We start from the raw sequence: 26412 nt of genomic DNA, 5'->3' as shown, positions 1-26412 counted from the left end.
GCTATTGGCGGACTCTACCACCTGATCGGGTGGTGCAGCCGTTTCGCCCTCACCTGAGATCTCGGAAAGCTACCGACCGATTTTAAACATTCAAAGAGCGTTTGATGGCCCCACCAGGGAACTACCTTGTTACCAGGTTTCGTTGACCTAGGTGCTGGGAGCAACCCATGACGTCACAAGTCAGGTCAAAGGTCGCATTTTTTCACCGATTTAGTCTAAGGAATGCGTTACAGCCGTGGTTACAGTCAGTTAACACATCAAATAAAAGGCGCGCATGTTATCGAAAAACATCGATGGAGCGTTGGTTGTCTAATACATATGTTGCCTAAAGAGGTCATTGATGCCAGGTCAGTTCACAGAGGTCAGGTCACTAAGGGTCACAATATGAACCCAACTATGCTAGGGTCGTGTGATACATGTTTTATGGCCAATTTTACATTTAAAATTCAATGGTGTGAGCTAGACGGCCATTGGGGCCAGTTTAGATTATATTCTGGTGGAGGTCAGGTCATGGTCAGGTCAAAGAAGGTCAAATTTCAAAGTTGATATTTTGCATAAAAGGGATATCTATTCGATGCAGCTCATCACAGGAAATCCAATGGTGGCCTATGGCTTGCTTTGTGTGTTCCGTGACGGCTAAAAACTGAATTTGAAAATTTTACGTAATAAATTTTGAGTAGTTTTTTTTCCATAACTTTGCTAAAAATGGAGCTATCGAGTTTAAGTTTGGCATATCTAGAGCAGATAGTTCTATAACATATATTTCAGTTTTAATTTTGAAAGTTGTTGGTATTTTCGGGGTGTTATACTTCTATTGTTTTGATGGTCAAAATCAATTTTTGTTTGGAAATAAGAGTTGACAGTTTGGTAGCGCTGTTTATTTTACATCTTTTTGATCTTGAATATTTTTCGTTATCTTCAAAACTGTAAGCGTGACAGCTCTTCCCGCTAAACCTTTTATTGGGTCGAAAATGACAGAACATGGCATCCCTCTGACGTCATTTGTGACTAACCTTTCATAAGAGCTCTGGAAAAAATTGGTCACAAGGTGTAAAAATGATGCCCGGGAGGGGTCTTGAAAGCTTGGTGGCGACATTTGCTATACTTTAGGAGATATCGACTGAAAAGGAGAGAGGGGGCCGTTTCACGCCGCCCTCCCTCTCAACGGGGCTTTCAGTTGCTGCTCTCACAGAACTCTTGGTTATATTACAACGTAGTGGAATTGCAAGTGGCAATATAAGCTTCCTGCCAGCGCCGGAGCAGAGTTTAAACATGCAGGCTGAATTTTAACATTTAACTTTTTAATTTTTAATCCGTTGAGCTTTTTAGAAGTTGTATGAACTGTTCAGCTCCTTTTTTGGTCCATCACAGCGGGCTTGAATGTCATTTGTCAACCAAAATCGAATTAAAAACTTTTTATTTGGTCTGGCTACCTCGCCAACTTCTTAACTGGATCGTTTAGTAGCTTTTGATTGGGCACTGCCCACGTTGTCTGTCTAGATTTCGTGTCATAGACACTGCCTATGACACGAGAAGAGGCTGCTGACATCGTTTGTCGCGGTTGGATATTACCAATCCACATCCCAGTGGCTGCTCGATCGCACTTTCCCTGGCCCACCTCTCCCACCAGGCAAGACTTTGCCCGGCACAGCCGTCGCCTCAGTGCCTCGGGCGGTGACCCGTTCAAAGGGGCTCACAATTCGTATGGTGCCGTGGCTCTCAAACCAATACAGAACAGTGAAACGCAAAGGCTCACTTTCCATATAAGGCGAACGGCTGATTCTGGCGCCGGGGCTTCATTCATGCTAAGGCGCCCAATCACAGCGCCGCATTTCAGTTAGTGTCGGGCGCAAAAGCTACTATGCTCCGCCCCTGCATCACGTGACCCTGCCCTCACGTGGCCTCAGTCACGTGGTGTTTCCACTTCTTGGCGCATGGCGGCGCTAGTCTCGCAGGGGCGGTGGTAGCTTGCTCCCCCGCCGTCCAGGGGTGATGGGTAGCAACTGCTGGTGACTGTACCTAGGGATCATTAAATTCTGATTCAGGAAAATATTTCACATCATACAAATAAAAACCTTTACTATATTGAAAATGAAAATGTGATGCCGATCCAGTGACCTAAGGGTCTCAAAGTATGATAATGAATTAATCTATTATAAATTTGGTGGTGACTGCCTGGTGACTGCTGACTGGCGTCTGGCGGCCTAGACCTTGAGGCTTGAAAGTGGCCTTCCTTTTCTGTTGACTCCGATCCTCCAGATGGAAATGATATAAAGGATCATTTTTATCTTATTTCATATGAGCCAGTCAGCAAAGTGGCTATCCTGTTTCAGCATTCACACACACAATAGTTGACTGTCAGTCTGTCATGCTGTCAGTGTTGTGAAGTAACGAACGAGTTGAGTTTTGTTGATTCTAAATTGATTTTATGTTAAGGACTGGAAAATGAATGTGAAAACTATGGAAATATATTGGCAGAGTATTGTCACTTACTATCAGGACATATGGATAGAGAATACATTCAAATTAATAAGAAATGCCAAATATCAAGGTACTCAATCACTGATAGCAGTGGACTATCATATGTTTTAAAGGAAAAGTGCCACCTTCCTGAAATATGAAGATATCGTTGGTTTTTATTTTGACATTATTATTTTTCATTTTCTTTTCAAAACCGGTGCCAGAAGTGCATAATTCGCTAAAAAGTATTTCAAACTATTTAACATATTGGTACTATGTTTATACTCTCTACCGCAGCTACTGTATGATGTCATAGCAATGACGTCACACTCAAGCCAATCAGCCTTGAGGAGGATAGACTCGTCGGACTGTAGCGGTTGTAAACAACTTGTCGCCCCGTGTGTCTGCCCGTGGCGCTAGTTATCTGTCGGAGGTAAGGGTGAAAGATGCATATAATGGCCATGGAACGCTATTTTAGGATTATTGGTGAATAGCAAGAATATAGTTTTGGTGGTTTGAAATTGTTTGTCCTCAGTGATTGGCTTGATTCTCATTTTGCGGCATAAGCGGCTGTTTGGTTACATTGCATTTTTTATGATTGTGTAATTATTATGATTATGTTCCTCCAAAGTAGGCATCACATATCAATCTCAAAGGCAGATCATCTTCTTTTCATGCCTATAATTTTCTTCAAGAATATTAATAAAAAATATTTCATTTACCCCTGCCTATCATATATCCCATGGAGCTGCCGGTGAAAGGCATGCAATGTGACCTAGCATTGGCGATGTGGTTAATTAGCTTTAAAGTACTATTGAATGCTAAAGGTCATCATTTAGAATGGTTTTCAAAACATTCCACTAGGAAATATTCATTGAAACCTGAAAATTACTTACAAAATGTAAATGTATAGCCACGTCTCAAGAGCATTCAGCCGTCTTCTCAGTAAATATATAATGAAACATAATCTTACCTGACCTAGCCTTACCTACAACCTACAACGTACGGCATTGGTAAAGCTGGCATCACTGTCAGCGTATATTAGTTTGGTAGGTTGTAGGTAGGTAGGTTGTAGGTTGTAGGTCAGTAGGTACTAGGTAAGGTTAGGTTAGGTTAGATTGTTTTTAAGCTTCCTTTTATCTTTACATTTACCGGTTAGCGCTGACGGTGACACCAGCTTTACCGATACCCGACCTACCACCTACAACCTACAACCTAAAACCTACATTCAATGGTGGCGGGTGGTGATAATTGTTATATGTACCTATATGATAATACTGGATATAAATACCATACAGATTAGCTGGTATCCATGACACACTTTTTTAAGAAGAAGGTCTTCTATTAAATCATGTCTATATTGTAGGAATCAAATGATTTTTGTTGTAGTCACATTCCCTACTCTGACCATCATGTCTGATTATTTCCAGTTACCACTGACAATGCCCAAAACAAGAACAACAAAGGCCCAAAGGTGGCTGTTTGGTAGTGCGCAAAGCTGCTGGTAAGTGGCATCAAAGGATAGGATGTGCTTTGTTATTTCCAGGCACGTAGCCAGGATTTTGCTGAGGGGGGGGGGGGGGGTGACAGGTTGTGGCTTAGTGTTGTACCCCCTCCAAAAAAAGGAAAATTTCTCGGATTAGGCCCACTATTTTGGGGGTGTGTCACAGCTGTTTTTATTATAAAAAAAAATTCGCCATCGCCGAGGGGGGAAGGGGCACGAGGGCATGGCTCCCGTGCCCCTCCCCCCTCCTTGGTTACGTCCTTGGTTATTTCTGAGAGTTTGGATATCACAAAGCTTTAGATATAAATTAGAATGTAATAAGAAGCTTTCAGCATTGCACCTTTCCAGACACTGATAATTCATTTGCCTTTATTGTTTCAAAAGTCAATTTTCAACACAAAAAAGTTGAAATTATTAACTCAAATAATTGCAAATATATACTTTGGTAATTTGCCTTTCGCATCACTACCTATCAACAAAATAATCAAGGGTGACTAAATATGAAATGCTCCTGCATGATCTTCATCGTGAACAATTGTCAAGGTATGATGTTTGCGTGTTGAAATGTTATAAAGAACTTATGTCATAAAAACAACTTGTAAAATTGTGTCTTTCCATATTATTTTGCAAGGAAGCCTTGGAAGGAAGAGACACTATTCCGTCCTACAGAAGCCATTTAGAAATGTGTGACATGTTCAGCACTTTGAGTCAGTCGGTGCCCGGACCTCAGTCGGCTGTATGACCGTCTCCTCGTCCTCTTTTGTCGGCTCCGCCCCATGCTGTTTCTATAAGGGTGTCTGACCCGCTGCCGCTATCCCCACTGTGAGGTCTGACCCGCCGCGCGCTGTCACCACTGTCGGCCCTCTGTGTGCGCGGCAGGTGGTGGTGGATGTCTCTGCTCTGACGCGCGGCGTGCGCCTGCTCAGTGTGGAGGTGCCGCTAACAGCGGTGCCAGCCGGAGCGGCTGCCTCGCCGGCGGCCGACATTGAGCGCGGCACGTGTCAGCCGCCGTTCGGGCCGCTGCAGCTGCTCCAGTCGGCGGCGCAGCTGTCCGTCTCCGTGTCACTGGCCGTGCCGCTGGACCTGCTGCCGCGGCCGGCGCCGGCGCGCTGCGCCTATGGCCGACTGCTGGCCGTGGTCTCGCAGCGCGGCCTGCAGCGCAGCGGCGTGCTGCAGCTCATCCAACAGCTCAACGAGCCGCCCAGCCCGGCGGCGGCCGAGGGCACCGCGCCGCGCCGGCCGGGCGACGTCAGCACACCTGGCATCAGCGGCTTCTGCCTGGCCGACCGTCAGCTGCACCTGCTGTTCGCCGAGGGGCGCGCCGACGCCGAGCTGGAACAGACGGCGGCCGCGCCGCGCGCTCTGCCGCGCCGCGACGCTCGACTCTGCCGCGCCGCGACGCTCGACTCTGCCACCAATCGGGCCTGCTGTTTAGGGAGCGCCTGTACCCGCGCCAGCCGGCCGCGTTCCGCGTGCTCGAGGACCGCCCGCTACGCGCCCAGCTGCTCGACACCCGCCTCTACACGTCACAGAAACAGGAGCCGGCGCGCGCCGTCCGCGCCATCAGAGAGTGCTTCCGCACGCAGTGGCTGTCGGAAAATGAACCTGCTTCCCAACGAGGCCGGCCTGCAACAACTGCTGGCCGGCTGTTGGCCGAAAAAAAACGCCTTCAACCGGATGTCAGTTGTCAAATCAACGCGTATTGATGCATTCTCTAGGATGGGCTTACGTAAAGCTGTAGAATTGCAAATATATAATGGCACTGTTTTTGATCCGTTCGGTATGCATTGGTATCATATGATCTCTCATTCACAGACGATCAGCTGCGAAGACCCAGATCCGTAGTAGAGGGCTCATCGAGTCTGGGTCCAGCTCCCCGTACCTCATCCACTTTGGAAACACCGCAGCGCAGACCACAGTTATACATAATATTTAGTTTTCATTCACTTCATAACCGAAGGTTGTTTGATAGGTGATATGCTGCTTGAGTTGCACCCCGGTATATCAATACGAAGCTTCCGTCCCTGCCACATACCAGTGAAGGAGGCGGCGGCGGCCGGGGCCGGGCTGCCCTGACCACCGACACAGTCTGTGAAATGCCCCAACAACCTTTAAAATTCAACAGGCTTCATAAATGTTTTTTTTGCACCATATTTTCTCGCGTATATGAAAGCTCTAAAATGTACAATATTCATTTCAGCCGCAAGCGATATAAAAGCTCTACAAAACGTCATGTCTCTGTGTGCAAGAAAGACACATATATTGTGTGTAATCGAGCGTATATGATCTGCAGCGCTGCGGAGGGCTGCTCGGTTGCCGCTTTTTACCAGTCGGCTCTAGGTCGGACATATGGGTAAACAAAATGGAATAGTAATATTAAACAATGCTACCTGCTGATGCTACTGGGCCTCTCATTGGTGAAGAACTGGCAGCCAGCCAGCGTGTTTTTGTGAGAACTGTTTTAACAGCAGCAACCGAACGCCTCTCGGGCCAGCGACCAGTGAGCGTAGACAGCACAGCGCTCCGTTAGGCATCGGCGGGCAAGCACACATCAGCTGTGGACGGACCGGCCGCCCGAACATATTTGTCGGTATCGAAAGTATCGTGAACCAAATGACTGCTAGCGAAAAAAGGACTGCCTCTCGTATCCATGAAAACATGTGCTCTACAAAAGTACATAATTGCTTAGTTGTCGCCAGTCACTCATTGCACCATGGCGTCAGTGTGGGGCCGCGCCCCGAATCATCTCAATCGCCAGGCAAAGCATCTCAATCGACAGGCACATGGTAGTCCAGCTACGAATCCGAGCCGCGGCATCCCGTCTATGTATCTACATTACACCACAATCGAACACTGTCGGGCCACCCGAGACAGCAGTCTCCAATGTAACATCAAAACACGCCACTCGTCTAATATCAGAAAAATGAGCATTGAGTACCTACCGAATATCGACTACAGAAGATTACAATGGGGTGCAGATCTAGCAAGAGTGTCGCGGTTCGTCTCGGCACGGCTTACAGGCCGCCGTGCCCGCGCAGGTGACCGCCAGCTCCACCTGTTCCACCTCCGGCGCGGAAGCTCGATCACAAGACTGACCTCAGTCGGCGCTCTGTGCTCGGCACAGGGCGACCGGGTCAGGAGCGGGCCGCGGCCACCAGCCACGCGGCACCGGCCGCCATCACCCGCTCAGCCCAGATGCGCGCCACGGCGTCATTGGGGCTTCCCTGAGCAGGATCGAACCAGAGCTGCATGCACGGCTCCGTATCCGCCGTGAACTTCCACGAGTGATCCCACACCTGAAAAAGGCGCACGGTTTGCGTCACAGCTCGGCTCACTTTCACAGTCCACGCACCGGCAGCAATTAAGGGCTACTTAGATAGTGTGCTAATAGAGCGCAATCACTTAGCTTAATCCATATAGAGTCAACCATGAATTGTCAATTACGAGCGAGCGAGCGAAGCGAAGTCTTTTCAATATCACGGAAAAAGCTCAGTATGAGCGGCCCGACCCGGCCCGGCCTGTAACGCTTTTGAGAGGCTTATATCTCAGCAACCGCTGGACCGATTGGCCTGCGGTCTTTTTTTTGTTGGGTAGTCCTATTCCCTCTACCCCGTAATTGACCTCTTGATACATTTCAAGGACCGTCGTGGCACGTGCCACGTGAAAAGTCAAGGGTGTTATTTGTCAAATTTGCAAAAGAAGTGATTTTGAGAGGCTCATATCTCAGCAGCCGCTTGGGCGGTCTTGCGGTAAATTTTGTAGGGTAGCTGCACCCCTTCAACCAAAGGTCGGATGCTCTTGATCTATGTGAGTGACCCCCACTGCACGTGCAAAATGCAAAAAGAAGAGGTGCCGAATTTGTTCCCATTTCAATAACTCTGTTATTACTGGGGCGATTTAGCTGAAACTTGGCATACAGGTAGGCAGTAGGCACCCACCAGGCAATGCATTCCCATATGTTGCGGTTAGGGTGCTACTGCACGTGCGCACGTGCAGGGGGGGGGGCGCTTCCAGATCTCGAGAACGGCTGGGCCGATTGCGTTCAAATTTGGACGTAAAATAAAGGACGCTTGAATCTTACCTGAGTGATGTCCATTTCTTGATCACTTTCATCTGTGGATGACCGAGCAGCGACAGCAACCCAAGGCGTATACGGAATCTGTAAAAAATCAGCACACCGTTACCACATGTTTTAATAAAACTTACCTATAGGGAGGTAGCATACGAGTTAAAATACTGATCAAAACAATAACATACAAACATACAGATATTCGGTTAGGTTGAAATGGCTAAAAAATATAAAAAATAAGGGGAAGGTACTAGGGCTGTAAAGCTGAAAGGGCTCGGTACTAGTAATAATTTTTGGCTAAAAATATCACAAATAAAGACTCTGCACTAAAGCTGTAATGTCTGGTACTAGGAATAACTTTAGAGTAGTGTTATAAAAACAATATTCAGTCTTTTGATAATTTTTTCTAAAACAATATAGCAGGCATTTTCATCACTTCTAAAAAATAGCTTACATTCTGATCCGGCACAGCACTGTTCTTTAGACGCAAACGTTTTTGACTGTGCTTATCATGGTGCGCACTTCTTGTTAAGTTTAAGTGGTCATGTGGTCTTGGCTCATTGGTCATGCCACACACCCTCATCCACTTTTCTCTGTACTTCTTTTTTTAGCGGGAACCTAAAAGTAAAAAAGGGTCAACACATGCTTAGTCCATGCAACACATACTCTGTGTATTTAGCTGAATAGCTCCACTGAGCCCAGTTTCACCAAGTGCGGTAAACTTAATTTTGGGGTAGTTTTTGTAGTTAAGTAGTGGGGTAGTTTGGTAGTTTACCCCAAATTGAGTTTACCGCACTTGGTGAAACTGGGCTCTGGTGAGTTTCCTTTTCTTGTCGGCACATAAGTGAAAGAAAACTGTGTAGACAAGAGATAAACCAAACCCCGATGGAAAGGTAGGTGTTACCACAACCAGGAAATGGGATTTGAAGGGATGGATAAATGTGTTTGAGTTCTACCTTTCAGCCAGACTGGAAAACATCCATACACTACGCCGGACGCCCGTGAGCCCCTCATGCGCCAAAATTTGAAGCAAGCAATTTTGAGCTGAAATTCCAGTGCATGATTTCCACTGGAAGTTGGGTGCCTGTTTGCACCAAAATTAAGCCACTTTTACATAAAGCACATGTGCATATCTACCGACCAAGGCTATATCAACCAGACAGATCGTTCCGGGGCCTCAGAGTCAGACGCTATTCCCTTTCTGAGGGTCTGAATTAGTTAATGTTCCCATGAAAACCCAATACCACAATATGTGTGGCACACTGTAGAATCTTAAGGTGAAACAAGGCCCAGGCCAGAAGTTCCGACTCTCTTCAGACCTGCCAGCACCCGCAGGGCAAGTCTGCTGCTAGATTGACCATAGCGTGTCAAAAAATTCGGTGACAGCCATTTGCATGAACATTATGCGCCATGCGGTCACCCTGCGCCTAAAAAGTCAGCTGCCACCATGCGCTGAATTTGACGCATGCAAAATTATGCTGGATGTGCGATGAAATTTTCGGGGCAATGCCGCAATCACGCCACTTCGCCTGACATATTCGGCATAACTTGTGTTTTTTTTTATCCAGTCTGGCATTTCAGTTGTGAAAGCCTGAACAGTTCAAAAGGATTTGCTAATCCAGGGGAGAGTTCTGTGAAAACAAAAGTAATAGAAGAGCCATTGCAATAAATAAGAATTTAGGTACCTAGGTACCTACTTACTTGTGCACAGTCACACGCATATCAGTCCCGACCCGACGTAGGTCGTTTGCTCCGCGGATCACACACTTCTTCATCGTTATTATAGGTATTTGTTCGAACAAAAATGCCCTGATTTCGGATCAGAGCCACGGTATAAAATATATAAAGATAAAAGATACATTTGCGTAAGATAAAAACGAGATGTCATCTGTTCAGGGCATAGCATAGGTTTACTTTCATAGACCTCATGAAAGTAGCTCATGAAACTCATCACCAATCAGCGCGACGGATTTCAAGATTCGATTGCGGATGTTCATCCGCCGGCCGATTGCCAGAACAGACAACGAAAAATAACGCAACTGCTCATGGTCTGCTCGCTAGTACAGGGATCCGTGCCTGATCAGTACTGCTGCAAGCTGATTGGTTAAAAACCAAAGCCTCGCCGCGGGTGGCTGTATTGTCGGATAAGAACGCATTCCTGGGATAAGGACGCATTCCTGGCATATTTTCTTTTAAAATTGCCGATAACTTCGAATGGAGGCCGAAATCGGCCGTAAGAGGGTAGGCAAGTAGGTTTTCGGACACGGGCTACAAGATGGCTATCTCAGTTTAAATCCCCATGTTAAAGGTGGCCCTTTTCCTTTAAAGGAAAAGGGCCACCTTTAATATGTCAATTATATCAATTGACATATTAAAGGTGTTTTTTTTTATATGTATATATCATATAAAAAACACCTTTAATATGTATATATATGTATATATATATACATATATGATATATACATATATGTATATATCATATATTGACATATATCAATATATATGTCAATCAATTAATATGTCAATTATATGAAAGTTAAGACTGAAACTACCTTTTACCTCATCATACCTAATGAAAAATTGTGTGAAGAAAACATTCACAGCCTCTTTGAAGCACTTAGACCACTAAAAAACAAAAATTTTCACGTAAATATGTTGTGTCTCCTTCCCTCAAAACATCATATTGGATGGCGCCACTTTCGTCGACAGTTACTTATCTACACGCAAATCGAGGAAAACGAGAATTGATTGACGATTACGTGTTTCCAAATTTAAAATCACAGCATATTCAAACTTTTCAGTGTACCTTTTAACATCGAAGTATAACTAAAACGATAAAAACTTACCTTCAACACAAGGATGACGACAACCACGCGACCGGAGACGTCGCGACGAAATAAACAAACGGCGCCGCCAAATGAAAAATATTCTCCGATATGGGTAATGTAAAATTGAGTCGCAATCATTTTGGGTAGTATGAAAAATGCTCTTTCCAACAGAACCCTAGTAAAAAACGTGAATGGACAAAAAATAACTTTTATTTCGACATAAATATTGGCCTGTTTTTAAGTCATCCTGGTATGCCGTACGATTTCGACCTATAAATTGGTGTTCCCCCAATCATTGAAGTTTGAGCAGTGAAAAATATGAAAGCCTAATCTGTTTTGCATCATTAGTGATTCTCCTAGGGTGTTGCCATTTCTCCCTAGGTGTTGCGAGTTGCTTTTGCAAAACGTGTTCCTGAAACGGCTCAATTTTTTGAGCCCTCAGCATTACGCCTATGGGAGCCTCTGACGTCACACGCTCAATATTTTGAGCGCTCAATAATTTGAGCTTTTCCCCCTTGTGCGTGGGACTGAAATCGACTGATGGCTCATCGACTGACGAATGCTGACGCTGTTCACGGTAAACATTTACAACCATTTTGAATAGGTTGTCAGCTGTTTAAGGAAATGTAGACAAAGATTGCGCAGAATATCTCATTGTGAATTAAGATGCTGCTACTAAATCAATATTTGTGTTACAGCATCTAATATGCTGAAATTTGATGTGAAAATGAACTGAAGATATTCAACAAAACTTACCAGTTGTCTTGCACATGCAAATTTGCATTGAAACGCCTAATTTTGGCTCTTTAAACCCTACGAACAGCTACTGGCTTGGCTCCGATATTATCACCGAATCGGCACTTTTTACCAGCCCTGAGTACAAAGGAAATGTACCTTGAAAACGCTCTTGGCGCCCTCACAGCCGAAGTATTCCGAATGACGACTGGTAACAAACATGCGATAATTGGTAGTCACTTAACCCGCGCGGGGCTGGGGTCTCCAGCCGAACGCGCGGGGCTGGGGGGGGGGGTAAATTTTACCCCCCCCCCCCTGTTATCTCCCGAACTAATGGTCCGATTTGGAAAATTCAAACGCCAATCGAAAGCTCTCATCACGAACTACTAAAAACACGTACTTAATTTTAAGTTTGAGGTCAAGGTCAAGGTCAGGTCAAGGGTACAAATTGCAAGTTTCTACAGTATCGGCCTTGCACCGTAGTTGCCGAAGAATGGAGTCATGGACTGAGACTGATCGCCCAAAACGTGTTTTTAGGCTACCAAGACAATATTCGTTGCATACAATATCATTCAGAGGTCAAGGTCAAGGTCAGGTCAGGTCAGGTCAGGTCACCAAAAAACAAAATATAGAAAAGGGCATGTGCGACACATGTTTTATGGGTCATTTTACTCATAGAATTCAAGAAGCACACTCAATAAGTGATATGGACCACCTCTGGATGAATTTCAGGTCGAGGTCAGGTCAAGGTCACGTCAAGTGAGGTCAAATTTTGAAGTTGGTTGTTAAGGCCTAAAAAGGTGTCTATCTGATGCAGTTTTTCACGGCGAATCGAATGGTGCTATTTTTGTTTCCGTAAGAGGTCTAGAACTTCCAAAAAAAGTCATTTTTCAAAAAAATTGTGTGCCGTGACGTCATAACATTTTGAATAACTCCCACATTTTTTAACCGATTCTTCTAAAATTTGGTATGTAGGTGCACATAGACCACTTCTCTGACATATATTCCGGTTTTTTCGATAGACTCAAAATTTTGGATTTTATAATGATTTTCCCAAAAAAGTCAGTTTTTTGAAAAACATTCAGGCCAAAATCCAAAATTTTCAAAAAACCGAGATAGCCATTTGATAGACAAAGTAAAATTACGTATAACCTTTTTTGTTACGTCTTGATTCCTTTAAAAATGAAGATGTTAGCGGCGTTTGAACTTTTGCCGTTTTTGAGGCGAAAATGGCGAACATGACGTCACTAAAACGTCAATTTCTCAAAAATTTTCCGACGGATTTCGCTCAAATTTTCAGGGAACGTGTCAAATTGATGTAAGAAAAGGTACTGAAAGTTTGGCGGCGCTGCGCGCCGCCGTTTTTGAGATATCGCAAAAATTCGCGAGGGGGGGTAAAATTTACCCCCCCCCCAGCCCCGCGCGGGTTAAGCTTCAGAGCATCACTGAAAGGTGGCATCCATGTCGTACGGTTTTCGAAATATCTCGAATTTCGGCTTTGCCCCAACTCCGGCATTGCCCCAACTTCCCCTACTCACGGAGGCTGGTGGCGGGCTTGGTTCCGGAGCCGGTGGTGCTGGTGGTGGTGCTGGTGGCGGTGATGGTGATGGTAGATGATCTGAAAGCAGTCAGTAGGTTTTTAGATCAGCGTGTTACACACAATAGGGACAAGACGTAAAAGACAAATAGTTTGGTCAAAATTAGGACGACAGGAAAACCTTTTACATGTGTTCATTGAAAGTTCATGATTAGACACTTACGGGCATGCTGGTGGCGGGCTTGTTCCCGGGGCCGGTGATGCTGTTGATGATGATGATGGTGATGTTCATGCTGGGGATGGTGGTGATGGTGGACCTGAAATTTAGATGCAGTCACTTATAATTAGCTTTTAGATACAGCGCTAAAGAAGCGAAATTACAATCACAAATATTTTGACTTAGCAGACAAATTGTAAACACAACATCATAGATTGTCTTATAGTAGCTGTATTATAATTTACGGTAACTCGTAAGTCAATGGCAGTTCACTTGATAGTGGTTTCGGAAGCCGTGAAGCCGGACCCGGCTGCCGTTGGTGTACTCACGCCTGCCGGTGGTGCCGGTGGTGATGTCACTGCTGGTGATGGTGACGTCTGTGGTGATCTGAAACACCAGTGTCCAGTTTTAGGTCCCCTGATATTGACAGCCACACCCGCCGTGTCGCTACCGCTATCCCACACCGGGTCTGACAGTGGTGTGACGTCACTCCCACACCCGCCGTGTCGCTACCGCTATCCCACACCGGGTCTGACAGTGGTGTGACGTCACTCCCACACCCACCGTGTCGCTACCGCTATCCCACACCGGGTCTGACAGTGGTGTGACGTCACTCCCACACCCGCCGTGTCGCTACCGCTATCCCACACCGGGTCTGACAGTGGTGTGACGTCACTCCCACCCGAACTGTTGGTCCGACCGAGTAAACAGCCAGGTCCCGACCGGCCATTCAGTATCGCTCTACCCGCCACAGTGACTGACCAACTAATAACACGTCATTTACCGTATACCGTTTGTTTCAGAGCCTATACTCACGGGGCGGTCAGTGTCCATGGCGCCGCTCAGTGACTGACCAACAAATAACACGTCATTTACCGCATACCGTTTGTTTCAGAGCCTATACTCACGGGTCGGTCAGTGTCCATGGCGCCGCTCAGTGACTGACCAACAAATAACACGTCATTTACCGTATACCGGATGTTTCAGAGCCTATACTCACGGGGCGGTCAGTGTCCATGGCGCCGCTCAGTGACTGACCAACTAATAACACGTCATTTACCGTATACCGTTTGTTTCAGAGCCTATACTCACGGGGCGGTCAGTGTCCATGGCGCCGCTCAGTGACTGACCAACTAATAACACGTCATTTACCGTATACCGTTTGTTTCAGAGCCTATACTCACGGGGCGGTCAGTGTCCATGGCGCCGCTCAGTGACTGACCAACTAATAACACGTCATTTACCGCATACCGTTTGTTTCAGAGCCTATACTCACGGGGCGGTCAGTGTCCATGGCGCCGCTCAGTGACTGACCAACTAATAACACGTCATTTACCGCATACCGTATGTTTCGGAGCCTATACTCACGGGGCGGTCAGTGTCCATGGCGCCGCTCAGTGACTGACCAACTAATAACACGTCATTTACCGTATACCGTTTGTTTCAGAGCCTATACTCACGGGGCGGTCAGTGTCCATGGCGCCGCTCAGTAACTGACCAACTAATAACACGTCATTTACCGTATACCGTTTGTTTCAGAGCCTATACTCACGGGGCGGTCAGTGTCCATGGCGCCGCTCAGTGACTGACCAACTAATAACACGTCATTTACCGTATACCGTTTGTTTCAGAGCCTATACTCACGGGGCGGTCAGTGTCCATGGCGCCGCTCAGTGACTGACCAACAAATAACACGTCATTTACCGCATACCGTATGTTTCAGAGCCTATACTCACGGGGCGGTCAGTGTCCATGGCGCCGCTCAGTGACTGACCAACAAATAACACGTCATTTACCGCATACCGTATGTTTCAGAGCCTATACTCACGGGGCGGTCAGTGTCCATGGCGCCGCTCAGTGACTGACCAACTAATAACACGTCATTTACCGCATACCGTTTGTTTCAGAGCCTATACTCACGGGGCGGTCAGTGTCCATGGCGCCGCTCAGTGACTGACCAACTAATAACACGTCATTTACCGCATACCGTATGTTTCAGAGCCTATACTCACGGGGCGGTCAGTGTCCATGGCGCCGCTCAGTGACTGACCAACTAATAACACGTCATTTACCGCATACCGTTTGTTTCAGAGCCTATACTCACGGGTCGGTCAGTGTCCATGGCGCCGCTCAGTGACTGACCAACAAATAACACGTCATTTACCGCATACCGTTTGTTTCAGAGCCTATACTCACGGCGGTCAGTGTCCATGGTGCCTCCCCTGGCCGTGCCGCCGACGGCTGAGGCGCCGCTCCAGATCCTTCCTCTCCTGGCGGTGTCGGCTCTCCTGCTCCTCCAGCTCCTGGCGGTGCCGTTCACTGAGCTGGAGCTGCTGTCGGCGGTGCCTTTCGCTCGCCTCGAACAGCCTCTGACTGAGACGCCGGTCTTGTTGCTCCTCGTCAGATTCTGCAGCAGATCAGGGCCAACACAATTCACATCGCTGAGCAAGCTGGCTAGAGAGGGACAGGGACACTATGAGTTCTTGGATTGATGGCAGAGAGAAAAATAAATAAAATTTCGTATCGAACAGAGTCAGGGACACCTCTTAGGGCAAAGGGACAGAGAAAACATAGAGGGACAAAGACGATTCCGATATAGATCAAACGGAGGTAGAAATATTTAAAGATAGATACATTGGGCTATCGTAACGATAACATGTGTATTTATTTTGTGAATGTAATAAGAAAATGGGGACTCAGTACATAATAAAATTAGCCCAATTCGGCCACCTTTCGAAAATTATTTACAAAACGTTGTGAGGGTGTCTCAATAAGGTTCGGGTCAAACAAATCACCAGTTTTTTCCCACAGCCTAAACAGCGTGGGTGCTCAGAAAGCGTTTGACGTCTGATTGTTTCAATGTAAATTCGTTCACCATCTGAGTTCTAAGCCCGCCGCTCACCTTCCTCGTTAAGTCGTCTCTGTTCCAGCTCTCGTGGCTCTCTCTGGCGTCTCTGTTCCAGCTCTCGTGGCTCTCTCTGGCGTCTCTGTTCCAGCTCTCGTAACTCTCTCTGGTGTCTGAGCTCCAGCTCTCGACACTGCTGTTGCAGGGTCTGTAGGAGTTCTTCCCACTGCTTCTGGTGGGAGCGATCCAACTGCCTTAACTGGTCCTCAGTCGGCATGTTGATGCATCCGGTGTCCCCCCTGTGCTGCTGATGAAGCTCAATGCGCTCCTCATAGTGACGTTCGTCCAGCTCCTGCCACTCCTCGCCGTGCTCCTGCTCCTGCTGCCGACGCTCCTCTGCGTGTTTCTTGTTCAGACCGCTGCGACTGTGTGCGGCCCCTCGCGGTTCCAGCTCCTGACATCGCCCTTGGCTTGGGCGAGGAGGACCATCTGATGGCTGCTCCTCCTCATCGCAGTGCTGCTCCTCGTCTTCGATCTCTCCGTCGCGGTCACCCTGCGGCGAGTCTGGAACACAGCAGGTCAGGCAGAAGTCATATGCTGGGAGGACGGTCGATAGGCGACCAAATCGAAAGAAAACTGGATCACTATTCATAGTACAAGGTAAAAGACCATATGTTATGGCATACCATTTATCAACATGAGCAAGAAAGTTGCAACATCTAGTTACTTCGATCAACATGTTTTTATGCATTTATTTTTACGATTTGTTACGATTTGTTCAAATAATGATTTTTTTTTATTTTAACGATTTATTCAAATAATGAACACTGCATCGTGCCTCACGGTGATAATGTAACAAATAAGACACTGACTCGCGGTACTGTACATGACTAAAACTGTTCAGTATCAGCGTCATTACTATCGCCATCTAGCCCATCATCTTTGAAAGAACACAGGACGGCAGTCGGTGGACAGGGTACCTACTTAGAGGGGTCGGGGTTAGTTTTCGCCACGCATGCCATTTTTACACCGTAGAGCGCACATGGAAGAGGGGGGGGGGGCTATACCCCCGCGCCATTTCGTTCCTGCTAGAGATAGAGCTCCGCGGTAAAAACCAACAGATTTCCATGGTGTGTCAAAAGTGGAAATAGCCGGTGCGCCGTCTGGCAACCCGGCAGCCCGCCGCCATAGGGAAATTCATGCTCTTTGTCGCTTTTTCGCTCCCTATGAGTCACTTGATCTAATTAGAGCTTAACTAGGAACGAGGCGGGTCACTTGGACGTATTCGGGAGCCGAATACGTTGTTTTGGAGCCAATACCTGGGAAACCCTACCCGCCCAATGCGAGTTTTTAAGAGTCTGCATGCCCAAATTAACGTTGAGCGCGGCCGTTTTCGGTCGGTTTTCCCCGACCTTGTGGCGAAATCGCCTTATTTATTCAACCAGGGTGGGCTAATTCGCTTAACTAGGAATGAGGCGTTGAAGAGAATTATTCAAGGAATAGAGCTGTGCAAAAATATTTTTTTGTATTGTTAAAACTGTATCCGCCCTCGAACGATAAATATTGTTGACCCATCAGAAACACATCACCTGGAATGCGTTTGGACTTGGCTGGATCTAATATTAGCGAGTATCTGCTAATGCAGTTTCTTGGCTTACATAGTACGGACACAAGCATACATACTTCCTGCCCTTGGTTATTCCTCACTTGAATGAAAATTTTGCTATAATAACTATTCCAAGCAGTTAACAGGTTTTAGTGCAGTGCCAATTCGGAACCGTTCAGCGCCGCCAGTCTCCCAGGCGGCGCGTAACGGCTGCCGCCGGCCGCCGCGCCGCCGCTCTGGCAGGGTGTTTGACTTCATATCTCTGTTGCTAGAAAAGTTGTGGACCGATTTACTTGATTCTTGCATGAAAAGATCCGCCATTCAATTCTTAGCAGACAACGAAAATTTGACGTCAATTGCGCAATCCGCTGCCCATATTGTGGTGCTGCCATCTATTGACAAGGCTGGCGAACTAAGGCCGGGCGGCTATTTCCACTTTTGACACACCATGTCTTTGGAAGAGACAAATCCAATGGTATCCAACTTTACCTCAATGTGCAGTATTTGACGTTTCAGGTCAGGTCAAACTAAAAAAATGTTGCTGTATGGGGTCACCGTTGGATCACGTGCAGTGCAGTGCCCTGCATATACCGATGATGCTGCAGTATTGGTGCCAAGCCAGCTAGAACAGCTCTTTGTCACACTATCCGACTAAGTTTTTGCTGACTGGGGTCATTTCAGGTCAGGTTAGGTCAAGATCAATGTTTTGTATTTGTATGTCTGTGTTTCTGTCTGTGTATTGTGATGTGTGCACCGATTGGTTTGTGTGTCTCTGTTAAATGAGATCATGAATTGAGAAGCTTTTACCAAAAATGCAGTCAAAGAAACTTAACCCGCGCGGGGCTGGGGGGTAAATTTTACCCCCCCCCCCCTTGCGAATGTTTGCAATATCTCAAAAACGGCGGCGCGCAGCGTCGCCAAACTTTCAGTACCTTTTCTTACGTCAATTTGACACGTTCCCTGAAAAATTTGAGCGAAATCCGTCGGAAAGTTTTTGAGAAATTGACGTTTTAGTGACGTCATGTTCGCCATTTTCGCCTCAAAAACAGCAAAATTTCAAACGCCGCTAACATCTTCATTTTTAAAGGAATCAAGACGTAACAAAAAAGTTATACGTAATTCTACTTTGTCTATCAAATCGCTATCTCGGTTTTTGAAAATTTTGAATTTTGGTCCAATTTTTTTTTCTCAAAAAACTGACTTTTTTGGGAAAATAGTTAAAAAAATCCCAAATTTTGAGTGTATCGAAAAAACCGGAATATATGTAAGAGAAGTGGTCTATGTGAACCTACATACCAATTTTTAGAAGAATCGGTTCAAAAATGTGGGAGCTATTCAAAATTTTATGACGTCACGACACACAAAAATTTTGAAAAATGATTTTTTTGGAGGTTCTAGACCTTGTACGGAAACAGAAATAGCACCATTCGATTTGCCGTGAAAAAACTGCATCAGATAGACGCCTTTTTAGGCCTTAACCCGCGCCCCGTAGGGCTACCGGCGGACCCTACCACCCGTAGGGGGGGGGCCGTTTCGGCCCCCCCCCCCTAAGATCTCGGAAAGTTACCGGCCGATTTTCAAAATTCAAACGGCGTTCGATAGCCCCACCCGGGAACTACCTTGTGACCAAATTTCATTGACCTAGGTCAAACCGATGACGTCACAGGTCAGGTCAAAGGTCAGATTTTCACCGTTCACAGGCAATTCAAGAAATGTGCTGTGAAAGCGAGTAAATTGGTAATTTATTGAAAACCATCGATGGTACATTGTTCGTCAAACACATACTTTGCTATCTGAGGTCACTGATACCAGGTCAGGTCACAGCGAGGTCAGGTTACCGGGGGTCTCAATATGAATGTGTCGTGTGATACATGTTTTATGGTCCATTTTACATGACAAATGCGATTATGTGGGTTAGGCAGCCTTTGGGGCCAGCCTAGGTCACGTTTTGGTGAAGGTCAGGTCAAGGTCAGGTCAAATTAGGTCAAATTTCAAAGTTGATATTTTTGCATAAAATGGGTATCGATTCGATGCAGCTCGTCACGGGGAGTCTAATGGTGGTCTTTGTTTTGCTCTACAAGTTCTAGAAATGCCAAAAATTGAGTTTGAAAATTTGACGACATCATTTTTGAACAGTTTTTTCGCTATAACTTGGCCAAAAAACGAGGTATCGATCTGAAATTTGGTATGTGGATAGAAGACGGTAGGCACTATCACAAATATTCCGGTTTTTTCGAAACTCAAAAAACTTTTTGGATTTTTTGGCGAATATATCCAAAAAAATGCTTTTTTGATTTTTGGGGGTCAAAACTCAAAAATTTTAAAAATTCGAGATAGCAGTTTTGTAGTCCTGTCAATTCTACACCTTTTATGTCTTGATCATTTTTCTGTATCTTCAAAGCTGTAGTCCTGACAGGTCTTCTTGCGAAGGTCTTTTTTTGGTCGAAAATGACAGAACATGACGTCATTCTGACGTCATTTGTGGCCAACCTATCATAGCCTCTGAAAAAAATTTTTGGTCACAATGTGTAAAATTGATGCCCGGAGGGGTCCTAAAAGTTTGGTGGCGATATCTCCAGCCGTTTAGGAGATATTGACCGAAAAGGACAGGTCGACAAGGACAGGTCTACGGGGCGCGGGTTAACTCGCGCTGTGCTGGGGGGGGCGTTTTTACGCCCCCCCCTCAGGTTTTTCGCAAATATCTCAAAAACGGCGGCGCGCAGCGCCGCCGTTTTTGGTACACGTGTTTCTACATCATTTCCGCACATGTTGTGAAAATTTCAGACCTGGGCCGTTCAAGGTCAGGTCACCAGGTCACGTCAAGTGACCTTACCTCAGAAAAAGTTCAAAGGCTCGCTATAGCTACACCGACTGAACGATCACTTTGAAACTTTCAGCGATTGATATGAGTAACAGTATCTATAAAATGTATATCTCGGATTTTTTATATCTGTGACCTAAGGTCAGGTCAATTTTGCGACCTCTCCATTATAAGTCAATGGGAGAAAATTGAAATGCGCCTCTTTTGGACGAATGTCGTTCAAAACGCTCTCAAACATCGGTTCATAGGTAAACATGACACACTGAATCGGAAAAGTGCACCTGTGACCCCTCTGTATGCCCCTGAAGTCATCTCAGGTCATGGAACGGTCGCCAGCAGTTTTTTGGCTATAACTTTTGATAGAGACGTGCTAGAGCGGTGAAAACACGTCAGATGTGTTCAGCTCGACGATACGGATCGACTGATATGCAACATGACTATTTTCGGTCAGGTCATGACCTTGACCTGAGGTCAAATTTTCAAAATGACCTTTCAAGGTCAACAAATAGTTCATTCGACGCGTCTCGACGAGAGGAACACGATGCTGGCAAAAGTAATGTCGTGGCTCTCTTGAGTCAAAAGTTATTGCCGAAAAACAGTTTTCGTGAAAACGGCTATTTTTACAGTTTTTGCCCTCTGGAGGCTAAACCGTTGACCTGAGGTCAAATCTGAGAACACTCTACATAAATGGCGGTAAAAGGGCTATCAAATGCGCTTTTCCGCGGCGCTGTAGCTCTATTGGTTCCCGAGTTGGCCGTTGGCAGTTTCCAAAATTATCGAAATGGACTAAATTTGACCTTCGATGACCTCTGGTGACCTGACCTTTGACCTGACCTTAAAAATGACCGAAGTGTTTTCTTCCTTATTTTTGACGCTCTTTCGATTGCCGCTTACCGCGTGTCGCTACGTGGCCCAGGAGCCGAGTTAGACGGGGGGGCGTGAAAACGCCCCCCCCCCAGCACTCGGCGGAAAGTTCAGGCCACCAGCACGGCGCGGGTTAATAACCAACTTCAAAATTTGACCTCACTTGACCTGACCTTGACCTGACCTTGACCTCAAATTCATCCAGAGGTGGTCCATATCACTAATTGAGTGTGCCTATTGAATTCTATGAGTAAAATGACCCATAAAACATGTGTCGCACATGCCCTTTTCTATATTTTGTTTTTTGGTGACCTGACCTGACCTGACCTGACCTTGACCTTGACCTCTGAATGATATTGTATGCAACGAATATTGTCTTGGTAGCCTAAGAACACGTTTTGGGCAATCAGTCTCAGTCGATGACTCCATTCTTCGGCAACTACGGTGCAAGACCGTTACTGTAGAAACTGGCAATGTGTACCCTTGACCTGACCTTGACCTTGACCTCAAACTTAAAATTAAGTACATGTTTTTAGTTGTCCGTGATGAGATCTTTCGATTGGCGTTTGAATTTTCCAAATCGGATCATTAGTTCGGGAGATAACAGGGGGGGGGGTAAAATTTACCCCCCCCAGCCCCGCGCGTTCGGCTGGAGACCCCAGCCCCGCGCGGGTTAAAAAGTAATTTCAGCTTGCCTAAAACGCAATGTTTTAGATGACCTAGGTTGACCTTGAACCTGACCCTGACATCTTTACATCGTTTCATTGACCTTTGATGACCTCGGTTCACTTTTCAAATTGTACATGTTTCAAAGCCAGTTTTGGGAGCTGAATTCGAATTTAGCAACCATATGAAGATTTATGAAGTAGTTTTGGTGCCTTCGTTACATGTTACGAAGCTGTCAGAGGCGGTTGACACCTACAACGAATACCCGGCAGAATCCCTACTGATTGACCTGACCTGACCTGACCTGACCTGACCTGACCCGACCAGGCCTAAATGCATGAAGACATTATCTTTGAGCAAAAACTAACATGATATTCGTGATCAGCACCCCGAATAACCAATAGTAGCCACATTTAACCCGCGCATGACTGGGGGGGGGGCTCTACAGAGCCCCCCTCCCGTTTTTCAGCAATATCTTCTAAACCGTTTGACGGATCAACACAAATCTTGCGGTACCCTCAGAGGCATCAATTTGACACATTGTGTTAAAATTTCAACTTTCTAGCTACCATAGTTTGGCCGAAAATGACGTCAGAGTGACGTCATGTCGGCCGATTTTTATGCAAAATACTGAATTACGGTAATCGCTCTCAAGAGCTCAGTTTTAAAGCTAGATCCATTTTCTTTGCATGAGTGGACTACAAATACACGTAGCTATCAAACTGCCATCTCGAGTTTTCGAAATTTTGAAAATTTTGAAAAATATGTATTTACAATTACAAAAAATATATTTTTTGATTTTTTCAAAAAGTTTTTGACTTTTCACAAAAACCGGAATATATGTGATAGAACACACACTAAGGAACCACATTTGCAAGTTTTAGCCTAATATCTTCAAAAATAGCCAAGTTATTCGCATTATTGTCGAAATTTTACAATTATATATTTTTCAAATCCATTTTTCAGTACGTTTTTGACGTCGTACAGCAATATAAATGGCATCATCGTGTTCCTGAGCTCAAACTGCATCTGATAGGCACCTTTTTTGTTGAAAAATTTCATTTTCAAAATTTGACCTTTTCTGACCTGAAAGTGACCTGACCTCCGGTAAATTCAGCTGACAATGACCTCAAATGATACAGACGACACTATTTTCGAAATCTACGAGTAAAATGGACCATAAAACATGCGTCACGTGACCGATACATGATATACAATTTTCGTGACCTAGGATGACCTGGCCTTGACCTTAAAAATTCGAAGTAAGAGTTCGGTACCCTCAGGATATCTAAGGCATCTATCAAGGAGTGCGTAAACCAAAAATGAGCCTGATCGGACCGGCGGTCTGGCGGTCAGAGCCTAAATTGTGAACTAGCAAAAATGTCGATAATTTTTACTTTGACCTGACCTGTGACGTCATCGGTGACCTCGAGGTCAATGAAAATAGGTTTCGCTCGACAGTTTTTCCAGGGCTATCAGACGCCGTTTGAATTTTGACGATCGGCCCAGTAGTTTCGGAGATAGGAGGGGGGGGCTCTGGAGAGCCCCCCCCCCCCCAGTCACTCGCGTTATGGAAAATACCCCAGTCATGCGCGGGTTAACGACGTTCTAACAGGTCCGATTTTCCCGACTTTTGGGTCATTGACTTGACCTGGAATGTCAAACAATGACCCAGGACCTTAAAGTTGGGTATGATCGGCTTTCTCTCGTCACATGCAATACGCTCGTTTTTCCGCGACGCTCTAGCTTGATCAGGGGCGAAACGGCAAGGGTTGGGTCCAACGGACCTCCCCCCAGCCCCCTTTTACGTTCGCGGCTGGAAAAACACCAATACGGGCGAGGGTTAACCCTCGCCGGCACAGGCCATTTTGCGTCCTTCGACGGCACAAGGGGGGTGCTACGAACCCCCCCCCTCGCGTTTGGCCCCTGATCGAGCTAGAGCTTCGCGGAAAAAACGAGCGTGTTGCCCGTCACGAGACGAAGCCAATGATACCCAATTTTAAGGTCCTAGGTCATCGGGTGACCTTCCAGGTCAGGTCAATGACCCGAAAACCGGGAAAATCGGAACCTGTTAGAAAGTCGTAAATTGTGGCTGCTATGTGGTTTTCCGGGTGCTGATCACGAATATCGTGTTAGTTTTGATCAGAGATGATGTCTTTAACCCTATTCCTGGCGGGCTCCGCCGGGACAAGAAACTGGCGGGGGGGGGCCCTGAGATCTCGAGAACGAAGCAAGATAGCGACAAGCGGTAAACGGCATCGGATACGCACGGCCAAGATCTACAATTTTTACAAAGGTCATTTTCAGGTCAGGTCAAAGATGACGTCACAGGGGTCGAAAAAGTCAAAATGGCGGCACTAGATATGGAGAGAGTTTTTCTCGAATAACTTTCGAATTAGTCAAGATAGGAACAAACTAAGGGCATCATCGTGATCCTCTCGTCAATCCGCATCGAATGATATATATGTTGACCTCGAAAGGTCAAGGTCAAAGGTTGACCTCAGGTCACGTGACCTCGAGGTCATCATGTATATCATTTGATGCGTCTTGACGAGCTAAACACAATGAGACCATCCACGCGTCTGTATCTTGTTCCTGTACGGAGTTATTGGCCAAAAACTTTTGGTGACCTTTGATGACGTCACATGACCTCACAGCTGCCCAACAGCAAAACAGACCTCAAGGTAGTGAAGGTTGATCGTATATGAAGTCATGTATGGTATATGGGGCCATTCCGACCCGTTTTAGTGGTAAAAACAGGGAGTTGATTTTTCCCCCATTGACTTATAGTGGGGAGGTCGCGAAATTGACCTGACCTTAGGTCACCGATATCAAAATTCCGAGATATACAAATTGCACATACTGGTACCCTAACTAAACCCTGAAGAGAAGAAATTGATCGGTCAAAAACTCTAGCTCTGGCGTGATTGCAAACTTTTCTGAGGTAGCGTCACCAAACCGCCTCTGGTGACCTGACCTGAGGTCAGATCAACTCAAAATTTTCAGACATGTTGCGTAGAAGCCTTTTAGGAAAAGTCAGAAAATTTGAGCTTCCTAGCTCAACGCGTTTGGGAGATATAACCAAAAAACCTCAGGGGGGGCTCCTGAGGCCCCCCCCCCCCGCCAGGAATAGGGTTAAGCATTTAGACCAGGTCGGGTCAGGTCAGGTCAGGTCAACCGGTAGGGGTTGTGACGGGTATTCGTAATACGTGTCAACCGTCTCTGACAGCTTCGTAACATGTTACGAAGGCAACAAAACTACTTCGTAAATGTTCAAATGGTTGCCAAATTCGAATTCAGCTCCAAAAACTAGCCTAGAACCACGTAAAACTCGAAAAAGTGAACCGAGGTCACCCGAGGTCACCAATGGTCAATGACCTGACCTGACCTTCAGGTGACCTTGACACCCACCCTAATGTATGGGAGCGACATCAAATTACATGTTTGAACGTTTGAAACCACAAAAAGCTTGCAAACGCGTGGCTGTGAGCCGACATATGCTGAATCGCGATTCCGGCCAAACATGGTCTCGGAAAAGAGGTCACAGGTCAAAGGTCCTTGGGGTCAGGGTCATTCAATTTTCAGGGATAGTGTAAAATTGATCGATGCGAGGGCACTGAAAGTTTCGTTGCGATCGGCCGCTTTTTACGCGAGTTATTCGCGAAAACCCTTAGGGGGGGTTGCATCACCCCCCCCCCCCTGTGCCGGCGAGGGTTAAACTAGGTCAAAGAAATTTGGTCACAAGGTAGTTCTCCGCTGGGGCTATCGAATGTCGTATGAAATTCGAAAATCGGTCGGCAACTTTCCGAGATCTTTGGAAGGGGGGGAGTCACGGGTGGCAGGGCCGGTTGACGGCCATACAGGGGGCGGGTTAACCCGCGCGGGGCTGGGGGGGGGGGTAAATTTTACCCCCCCCTCGCGAATTTTTGCGATATCTCAAAAACGGCGGCGCGCAGCGCCGCCAAACTTTTAGTACCTTTTCTTACATCAATTTGCCACGTTCCCTGAAAATTTGAGCGAAATCCGTCGGAAAATTTTTGAGAAATTGACGTTTTAGTGACGTCATGTTCGCCATTTTCGCCTCAAAAACGGCAAAAGTTCAAACGCCGCTAACATCTTCATTTTTAAAGGAATCAAGACGTAACAAAAAAGGTTATACGTAATTTTACTTTGTCTATCAAATGGCTATCTCGGTTTTTTGAAAATTTTGGATTTTGGCCTAAATTTTTTTCAAAAAACTGATTTTTTTGGGAAAATCAT

The 26412-nt window shown here is 46.1% G+C and overlaps 1 long non-coding RNA gene across 1 annotated transcript; it reads right to left on the bottom strand.

The window, feature by feature from the left end:
• Positions 1-7142: 7142 nt before the first annotated feature.
• On the bottom strand, positions 7143-9869 carry LOC122386045. Its single transcript, XR_006257322.1, has 4 exons — positions 9735-9869; positions 8488-8651; positions 8046-8123; positions 7143-7260 (listed from the first exon to the last, which is right to left on the bottom strand). It is a non-coding gene; the product is annotated as an uncharacterized LOC122386045 (long non-coding RNA).
• Positions 9870-26412: the final 16543 nt, after the last annotated feature.

The sequence above is a fragment of the Amphibalanus amphitrite genome, unplaced genomic scaffold (assembly GCF_019059575.1).
Source record: "Amphibalanus amphitrite isolate SeventyFive unplaced genomic scaffold, NRLGWU_Aamphi_draft 000238F_arrow, whole genome shotgun sequence".
NCBI lineage: Eukaryota > Metazoa > Arthropoda > Thecostraca > Balanomorpha > Balanidae > Amphibalanus > Amphibalanus amphitrite.
This window is presented reverse-complemented; position numbering and strand designations above follow the sequence as displayed.